The sequence below is a fragment of the Emydura macquarii genome, unplaced genomic scaffold (genome assembly GCF_026122565.2).
Source record: "Emydura macquarii macquarii isolate MOO-44397 ecotype Brisbane River unplaced genomic scaffold, CSIRO-AGI_Emac_v2 contig_2948, whole genome shotgun sequence".
In the NCBI taxonomy this organism is placed as follows: domain Eukaryota; kingdom Metazoa; phylum Chordata; order Testudines; family Chelidae; genus Emydura; species Emydura macquarii.
In genome coordinates, this window is record NW_027133085.1 from 1,280,099 (window position 1) to 1,290,709 (window position 10,611).

Consider the following 10,611-nt stretch of genomic DNA (forward strand, 5'->3'; position numbering starts at 1 on the left):
GCTAGCCCCAATGCACGTTGTACATGTCTTATACAGACACACACACTGTGTGCACACTGGGTACATGTAATGTATAATCACGGCACAAGAAGAGAAGAATGGCCATACTAGGTCGGACCAGAGTAGGTCCATCTAGCCCAGTATCCTGCTTTCTGCCCTGGGCAATGCCAGGGTGCTTCGGAGGGAATGAACAGAACAGATAATCATCAAGTGATCCATCCCGTCACCCATTCCTAAAATTTGGCAAACAATAATCTCTGCCCATCCTGGATAATAGCCATTGAAGGATTTATCCTCCATGAATGTATCTAGTTCTTTGAGTCCCGTTATAGTCTTGGACTTCACATCATTCCCTGGCAAAGAGTTCCACAGGCTGACTGTTCATTGTGTGAATACTTCCTTTTGTTCATTTTAAATCTGCTGCCTATGAATTTCATTTGGTGACCCCTAGTTCCTGTGTTATGAAAAAGAGTAAATAACACTTCTTTTTTTTACTTTCTCCACACCAGTCATGATTTTATAGACCTTTTTCCTCTCCCCCTCCTTAGTGACCTCTTTTCCAAGATGAAAAGTCCCAGTCTTATTTATATTAAGTCTTATTTCTTATATGGAAGCTTTCCAGATCCCTGATCATTTTAATTGCCCTTTTCTGTACCTTTTCCAATTTCAATACATCTTTTTTTAGATGGGGGGGACTAAATCTGCACACAGTATTCAAGATGTGGGTGTACCATGGATGTATAAAGAGGCAATACGATATTTTCTGTTTTATTATCTATCCCTTTCCTAATGATTCCCAACATTTTGTTAGCTTTTACGACTGCCACTGCACATGGAGTGGATGTTTTCAGAGAACTATTCACAATGACTCCAAGATCTGTTTCTTGAATGGTAACAGCTAATTTAAACCCAATCATTATATATATAGAGTTGGAATTATGTTTTCCAGTAGGTATTACTTTGCATTTATCAACATTGAATTTCATCTGCCATTTTTTTTCCCCCAGTAACCCAGTTTTGTGAGATCTCTTTGTAACTCTTCAGGGGACATCACTATTTACCTTTCTCCATTCTGAAAACTGACCATTTATTCCTCCCCTTTGTTTCCTATCTTTTAACCAGTTACTGATCCAGGAGAGGACCTTCCCTCTTATCCCATGACCACTTACTTTGCTTAAGAGCCTTTGGTGAGGACCTTGTCAAAGGTTTTCTGAAAATCTAAGTACACTATATCCACTGGATCACCCTGTCCACATGCTTGTTGATCCCCTCAAAGAATTCTAGTAGATTGGGGTTGCATGATTTCCCTTTACAAACATCATGTTAACTCTTCCCCAACAAATCGTATTCATCTATGTGTTTGATAATTCTGTACTTTACTATAGTTTCAACCAATTTGCCTGAAATTGAAGCTAGACATACTAGCCTGTAATTGCCAGGATCGCCTCTGGAGCCTTTTTAAAAAATTGGTGTCACATTAGCTATCGTCCATCCATCTGGTACAGAAGTCAATTTAAATTATAAGTTACATACCACAGTTAGTAGTTCTGCAATTTCATATCTGAGTTCCTTCAAAACAGATACTATCTGGACCTGGTGACTTATTACTGTTTAATTTATCAATTTGTTTCAAAACCTCCTCTAATGACACCTCAATATGGGACAGTTCCTCAGATTTGTCACTTATAAAGAATGGCTGAGGTTTAGAAATCTCCCTTACATCTTCAGCCATGAAGACTGATGCAAAGAGTTCATTTAGTTTCTCTGCAATAACCTTATCTTCCTTGAGTGCTCTTTTAGCGTCTCGATCATCCAGTGGCCCCCCTGGTTGTTTAGCAGGCTTCCTGCTTCTGATGTACTTTAAAAAAATATGCTGGGTACATGTAAAGTTGCACACACAGCACATATACTAGATATATGTAGTGTACAGTCACACACAGCATACACACAATTATACACACTATAAACAATGTATACACTGCACAGAGCGTGTAACACAACCACACACAGGATATAGACTATGTACATTACACACAGCATGCACACAATGTATACACTGTATACACACAAACAGCGAATACAAACCATGTATACACCAGACACAGCATATACACACACTATGTAACACTGTACAACGTGTTTGTGTAGTGTGAACAATGGACTACTGCAGAGAAGGATCTGGGGGTTATAGTAAATCACTAACTAAATATGTCATCAATGTAATACTGTTGCAAAAAGGAGCCAACATCATTATGGGATGTATTACACTGTTGCAAGCAAGATATGAGAAGTAATTCTTCCACTCTGCTCAGCACTGATAAGGCCTCAACGAGTATTGTGTCCAGTTCTCAGCACCACACTGCAGGAAATATGTGGACAAATTGGAGAAAGTCCAGAGGAGAGTAACCGAATCATTAAAGGTCTAAACATCATGATCTGTGAGGAAAGATTGAAAAAACTGAGCGTTTTTTAGTCTGGAGAAGAGAAAACAGACTGGGGAACGTGATAACAGTCTTCAAATACATAAAAGGTTGTTATAAATAGGAGGGTGATAAATTCTTCTAAGCCGCTGAGGACAGAATAAAAAGTAAAGGATTTAAATTGCAGGAAGGGAGATTTAGATTAGACATTAGGAAAAATTTCTAACTAAAGATAGATAAGCACTGAACAAATTACCTAGCGAAGTTTTGGAATCTCCATCATTGGAAGTTTTTTAGAACAGGCTGGACAAACATTTGTCAGGAATGCTCTATATCAGTGGTTCCCAACGTTTTTAGGATATATCAAAATATCAAATATATCAAAATAACGTAACACAAATGCCTTTAGCATATATTACAATAACCAATATTGCAACACTGTACAGTAGGAATACCAGCTTTGAATGCTTACATTCTACATGTGGTGATCAATCATATAGAGGATGCTGACCGCAAGTTCTTATTTAAACTCTCAAATTATATTTATAATAATAGACATATATACACAATAATTCAGCTTTATTATCTCAAGCATACAAATTTATTCCTTACATTGAGGTTGTCATCCTTACTTTTCTGCCTCCTTTGTTCCCTCTGTACCATCTTAGGTCCTTCCGCTCTGTCTGTTGTTTTAGCAATTTCAGCTCTCGTCATGATTCTTGTTCTTATCTTGCTTCTCTGTTTGCTTCCAATACTTTGCTCCCATGCTGCACTCTCTGATCACACTGACACACACTAAGCCTGTCAGCTCTCTGCCTTATATACAGATTTTGGTCTATTTGGATTAGCTGCTCTTTCAATCCTGTTCAATAGCATGTCCCTTCACCAATCAGCTCTAAGATTTCCCTGATCGGTCTGTTCTTATGGGCAAATCACAGGTGCTAAACTCATCAATCAAACCAACCAGACCTGTCTGAGAACCTGCACTTATGCTAGACTGACCTCTCCCTTTGAGTTTAGGAGTGACCTTTCTTTCACCTCACCCTGCTTTTTGCTATTGGCCTAATTGCTCTGAAGCCACCATTTTGATTTTCTCAGCTGTAATTCCCTGCGACTGCCATCTTGGATTTCTGGCTCTGATCACTCAAAAATATCTTTATTATCATTTAAACCTTTAAAACTATAAACAGTTACATATTTATGTACACCTTAACATTATGAGTCACTATTACCACTCTAATCTTGCCAATTAGAACAACACCAGGCATCGGCCACTATCAGAAGACAGGATAGTAGGCTAGATGGACCATTGATCTGACCCATTATGGCTGTTCTTATTTAAGTCACATTCTCAATCTTTTCCTGCTTCAGCTAGTGATGATAGTGTGCTGTCCTTGGTGCTGCATTCCATACACAGAATAGGGCAGCTAAAAAATCTCTTGTATAACCACCATATGTAGATTCACTTACTGCCAGCCATTAAAAATAAATAGGTGATGTATTTTAAACTAGAGGTCTGCTAGGGGCTAATTTTAAAGCTTAACCTGAACTGAGCACAGCTGACCTGAAACCGACCCAAGAGTGCAGGTTGTTTTCAGAAGCAAGCTGAACCCAGCACTTGCCTCCGAACCCTGTGTCAGTACCACTGCCTCATCCTTGAGGCCTGGTGGCTTCCCAGCCCTTCCATGCCTGTGATCCATCCCTGACTCTTTTGCCTGTGAGGTCAGCGTGGTAACAGTTGCCTTCTCACTGCACTGTGTGTGCTGCTGAGTGAGAGGCACTACAGTTTGTCAGCACACACACACAGCACAGCAAGGTGGTGGCAGCTGGTGAGAGTGAAGCATGCAGCCACTGCTGTGCCAACCCCACAGGCAGAAGGAAGTGATCAGAAACAACCTGGCCCCGAGAGGGTGAAGTTGTTTTCAGACACAATCTAACCTGAACCTAACACTTGTTGTTGGGTCCTATCAGGTTCAGGTCAGGTTGCAACGTTCTATTTTAGACCAACCTGTTGGGTTAGTTGGTTAAAGGTGCAACCAATCACCTAAAAGAGGTAGAGGATGCAAATATGGTAGGCATCCAGCTTGGCTTAACAAAGAAGTCTTTGGTGAACTTAAACACAAAAAAGAAGCTTACAAGAAGTGGAAGCTTGGTCAGATGACTAGGGAGGAGAATAAAAATGCTGCTCGAACATGCAGGAATGAAATCAGGAAGGCCAAAGCACAATTGGAGTTGCAGCTAGCAAGGGACGTGAATGGGAACAAAAGGGTTTCTACAGGTATGTTACCAACAAGAGGAAGTTTAGGGAAAGTGTGGGCCCCTTACAGAATGGAGGAGGCAACCTAGTGACAGAGGATGTGGAGAAAGCTGAGGTACTCAATGCCTTTTTTGCCTCTGTCTTCACAGACAAAGTCAGCTCCTAGACTACTGCACTGGACGGCACAGAATGGGAAGGAGGTGAACATCCCACAGTGCTGAAGGAACAGGTCCAAGACTATTTAGAAAGATTGGACATACACAAGTCCATGGAGCCAGATGCAATGCAACCGAGGGTGGTGAGGGAGTTGGCTAATGTGATTTCAGAGCCATTGGCTATTATCTTTGAAAGGTCATGGCAATTGGGGGAGGTCCCTGATGACTGGAAAAAAGCAAATATAGTGCCCATCTTCAAGAAAGGGAGGAAAGAGGATCCAGGGAACTATAGACCAGTCAGCCTCACCTCAATCCCTGGAAAAAACATGGAGCAGGTCCTCAAGGAATCCATTTTAAGGCACTTGGAAGAGAGGAAGGTGATCAGGAACAGTCAACCTGGATTCACCAAGGGAAAGTCATGCCTGGCCAACCTGATTGCTTTCTGTGAAGAGGTGACTGGCTCTGTGGATGTGGGAAAAGCAGTGGATGTGAAATACCTTGATTTTAGCAAAGCTTTTGATATGGTCTCTCACAGTATTCTTATCAGCAAGTTAAAGAAGTATGGGTTGGATGAATGGACTATAAAATGGATAGAGAACTGGCTAGAGCATAAGGCTCAACGAGTAGTGATCAATGGTTTCATGTCTAGCTGGCAGCTGGTCACAAGCGGAGTGCCCCAGGGGTCGGTGCTGGGGCCGGTTTTGTTCAACATCATCATTAATGATCAAGAGGATGGGGTAGATTGCACCCTCAGCAAGTTTGCAGATGACACTAAGCTAGGGGGAGTGGTGGATACCCTGGAAGGTAGGAATAGGATACAGAAGGACCTAAACAAGCTGGAGGATTGGGCCAAAAGAAATCTGATGAGGTTCAACAATGACAAGTGCAGAGTCCTGCACTTTGGACGGAAGAATCCCATACACAGCTACAGACTGGGGACTGATGAGCTAGGCAGCAATTCTGCAGAAAAGGACCTGGGGGTTACAGTGGATAAGAAGCTGGATATGAGTCAACAGTGTGCCCTGGTTGCCAAGAAGGCTAATAGCATATTGGGCTGCATTAGTAGAAGCATTGCCAGCAGATCGCGGGAAGTGATTATTCCCCTCTATTCGGCATTGGTGAGGCCACATTTGGAGTATTGTGTCCAGTTTTGGGCCCCCCATTAGAAAAAGGATGTGGACAAGTTGGAGAGAGTCCAACGGAGGGCAACAAAAATGATTAGGGGGCTGGAGCACAAGACTTATGAGGAGAGGCTGAGGGAAGTAGGCTTGTTTAGTCTGCAGAAGAGAAGAATGAGGGGAGATTTGATAGCAGCCTTTAACTATCTGAAAGGGGGTTCCAGGGAGGATGGAGCTAGGCTGTTCTCAGTGGCAGATGAGAGAACAAGAATGGTCTCAAATTGCAGTGGGGGAGATCTAGGTTGGACATTAGGAAAAAGTTTTTCACTAGGAGGGTGGTGAAGCACTGGAATGGGTTACGTAGAGAGGTGGTGGAATCTCCAACTTTAGAGATTTTTAAGCTGTGGCTTGACAAAACCCTCACTGGGATTATTTAGCTGAGGTTAGTCCTGCTTTGAGCAGGGGGTTGGACTAGATGACCTCCTGAAGTCCCTTCCAACTCTATGATTCTATGCCATTTGGGTAGGCTTTCATCCATACAACCTCCAGCTGTGCAGTGATGCATCTTAGAAAAATATTTTAATTAGATCGATGCCATCTCCTAAAATCTCCAAAATGACTGTTTATTTCCCATTTGCCTTTATGACAAAGCTTCTTGCTATCTTCCAGTTTTGCAGTAATGTGTTCTGTTTCATCTCTTCTGTATTTTAAACTTACTAAAATACTGTTTATCATATCTCAATGTTCATTCTCACAGGTGGCTATATCCATTATGAATACACTTATTCTGTCTTCATTAGCTAGTTCAAAAAGGAGAGTGACTGTAGGCTAGCCCAAATGCTGTGGAAAACTCTGGCTTAATATCAAACCACACTAGGAAAGTATACTCCTGTGGCGTTACTCTGTGTGTTCATTAAAAGTCTCAAGTTGCACAATATAGTTGTGACCCTAAGAGCAAGCTGGCAAAGGGCATATCTAACACACTGTTGTCCAAATATGTAGCCAAAAAGTGTCTTGTAAAGTATTGTGTAAAAACTGGTGTCACATTGATCATGAATACTGTTATGTGATGTATGTACAGCTTGTATATAAAGAGTTATGTACATGTGCTGAAAATATTTTCTTACATTATGTTTTGGAGGCAGTTGATAAACAAGCCTCCCCTAGACAAAACAATGTGGATTCACTTGTCTGCATGGCTTGATTACAAACAAAGGACAATGAAAATACATGTACATCTAAAGTAAATGAAGTGATTAAGCCAATCGGAAAGCGAATTGACCAGAGGATGAGGAATTCAGCATGGTGTCTCCAGACCAGTGGGGAGAAGAACTCTGTCTGGGGTATACACTTCAAAGAAATACATTTCAAAGGCTTACTGGACTATAAATAGAAAGGGAAAGAACCCTGTAGTTATCCATCATGTAGAATACAATGGGGTCAGCACTCTCTGATTCACTGAATGGTGGATCCTCCTGCCTCAGAGTCTGAAGATGCTGATAGCTTGATGTAGATGTGAAAGCTGCTTAGGCAAGGATTGTGGCTTGCCAAAGTAAGTTTTAGTTAACTTTGGTTCCTTAAATATACTTCTGTCTCACTAAATCTTGTTTCATTCTCATGACACAGACAGGTTATGGTACAGAGACAGGTGAGTCACAGGCTGGTACACTTCAGCCTCTGGATTCCAATTTAGTTGACCAGTCTAGGATGACGTCTGTCTGGAATGCTCGTTTCCTCCTGCTACCATTCCTTTTTCACACTCAGTCACAGCTACTTAATTTCCATCTTAGTCTGTCACACTTATTGCCAGGATTAGTATATATCACATCACTGAATGTAACTGGTCAAGCTTGAAGTAAAATAGACAGAAACCAAAAATAAGAATAGGAAAGAAATAAAATAGTGGCGGTGTAGTTACACACAAGGAAGTGCATAGCAGGAATCTTAAAGGCCAGAGGTTCCTTAGAATCCAGTTGATGTCCTGACATTCTAATTGGTGCATTTGTGGCCCAGATGTATTGAAATATTCCCCCAGACTTCATAGCAAAGGTGTTGTCCTAGGATGAGGTGAGGATTTCCAGGATCCTAAAAATGTTGGTGTGTTCCTCTAAAATTTTGGAGAGGTTTGGTCAGTCATTGCTGTTTCATCAGTCTGATTAATTGAGGACAATTTAATAGTCCAATAGTCCCACTTCAGAGAATACCTAGTCAATTTTTATGCCAACGTGTATCCTTTATAAGAGCCTCTTGAAGGGCATACCACCATACTTCAGCCTAAACAAACATAATTCAGATAATTCTTTTCACTTCAACTTCTGCTCATTTTTATTAGCAATTCTATATAATAGGTTTATGGGTCAAGATGACCTTCTTTCACCTTTTATCTACTTAGGTTCAGCAACGGTCAATAAAAAGGTAATGGCCTTAATACAACAAAGAAAACTTCATCATAATTAAACTTCTCAAAGAAAGCAATTGAATTTTAGAGCCTAGAGAAAGACAAACTCTGCATTGGAAAGAAGGGAATAGGGAAATGGAAGGAAAAGAGAGATACAGGATATACAAAAGGGGAGTGTCTTCAGAAGAGAGAAGAAAGGGAAAAAATAAATGAATTGGAGTCTGGAAAGAAGACATCAAACTTACTGTGATACGTTCATGTTCCAAAGCCTTTACTGAAATTTTCATTGCTTGTCTGAAGCATCCATCCAAGCTGCAGGAGGGATTGAAAAGAAAAAATGAAGGCGGAAGGAAAAGCTAATTTGTATTTACATCTATTTTTAAGGTCAATAGAAACTCTTCTACTACAAATTAAACTGTTGTAATAGAAGGATGGTCAACAACTTCAGACTACTGTTCTGATAGTTATCCTTACATTTTAAAGAAGTTCCTCAGGGAATGGGCAAAATTTCTGCAAAATCAGGTATTTCTATAATTATCCATTGAATACAAATGTAACTGAAATGAAGCCCCCTCTGGTCTTGTTTTCACTAAGAAAAATGTTTTTTTATTATGTGTTAGATAAGACATGGAAGCTAACACATGGTAAAATTGTAGCATGGATAAGGCAGTTTGTCCTTTTCACATATCAGCTGGTCAAGGTAAACTCTACTCACTCCCCACCTATTTACCTCAATCTGCTAGCATGTGAAAAGTACAAACTGTCTTGTCCATGCTACAATTTTGGTAAAATTCTAATTTTACCACATTAGCTAATGCTTGGTTTAAAAAAATCACATTTTTCCTAATGTGGATGTACTTTCTGTATTCAAATGCAGCAGCTGTTTTGCAATTGTATTGATGCTGAGAACACAGTTCAAATCAGAAAGTAGGGGGGAAAATGTATCCAGCTGAAGCTATGTGCACAAAAGTGAATAAAAATTAAAGTTATAAAACAAAGTGGTCAGGAAAAACTGATCCACCAACTTTTTCTGATGCCAGAGGCAGAATTTCTAGTGGTCTGATATGAAGGGCAGTACTCAGTCATGGAACTGCCCAGTGACAATACTGGATCTCCACCATATTCCACAGGTGAGAGGCATTGCAATTCATAGAGACGGAGAAGCTGTGCATCAGAATATAGAACTGTCCTAGCCAAAATGAAACAGCAGCTTTATGGCAAATGTGAAATTTTCCCATTTGTGGCAGTTAAGTGTCAACTCTGAAGTCCAATGTGATACTTAAAAAGCAAGATTGTCCATTAAAGCATATCATAACTATTTCAGTGGTGCACTCAAATCAGGTACTTCCATATATATGAATCTGGATCAATGTGAAGGATAGAATTAGCACTAGTCCTAAAATGATCCTGCTTTATTTTCCACCTAGTGAGGCTGAATGTGAAGTAATTTTGTTAACTAAAATTGTAATTACACTTGCTCTTTGTGCAACCCACTCACCATTAGTGGGAGATCTGTTTGTGTATATCTCTGATTTACAGCACATAAGTAAAAACATTACTTAAGTCCTGGCCCTGGAATGTATTTGACTTTCTAAATCATAACAGTGAATGGTGAAAAAACTGCAGCCAACTACATAGAGTTAGTTGCTCTTATCATAGGAACTTTTGAGTGTTTTTATTGTATTTAGATTATACTGCTGTACAATGCTACAAAATACATCAGCATGAAACACCTTATATATATATAATTACATACAAAAAATGTTTAAAACATTATTTAGGTTGCAAAAGCAAACACTCAAAAGTTAGGAAATACCAGATTTATGGTTGCCTGTCCAAGTTTAATTCTGCCCATTTGCAAGTCCATCCTCTGCCCTGAATGAGGCAGGAGTCTTGTGGAAAAAAATAGTACGTGATCATGCAATTAAAGGCTGTACCCACCATTATGGCTGCTCCATTTGGGGCAGTTAAACCACTTCAATCTCAGCAAAAACATGTTGCCCCTAACCCCTTTCTGTCTGCACAGAAAAATTTCTAACCCAGACTTGAGAGTGCTTTAAGCCAGAATTAGCAGGCATGGCTGACTGTATAGGCTTGAACTTGAGTTTTAGTTCAACCCAGGCTGACAACCCACTGACTTTGCAGTGAGAATGCGGGCTAATCAAGCACCCGTGCTCTTAGTCCTCTAATCCTATTTCACAATTCCACCTGGATTATATTCTCATCTAAATCCTCCCTTCTTCTGCATTACATTTTAATGCCA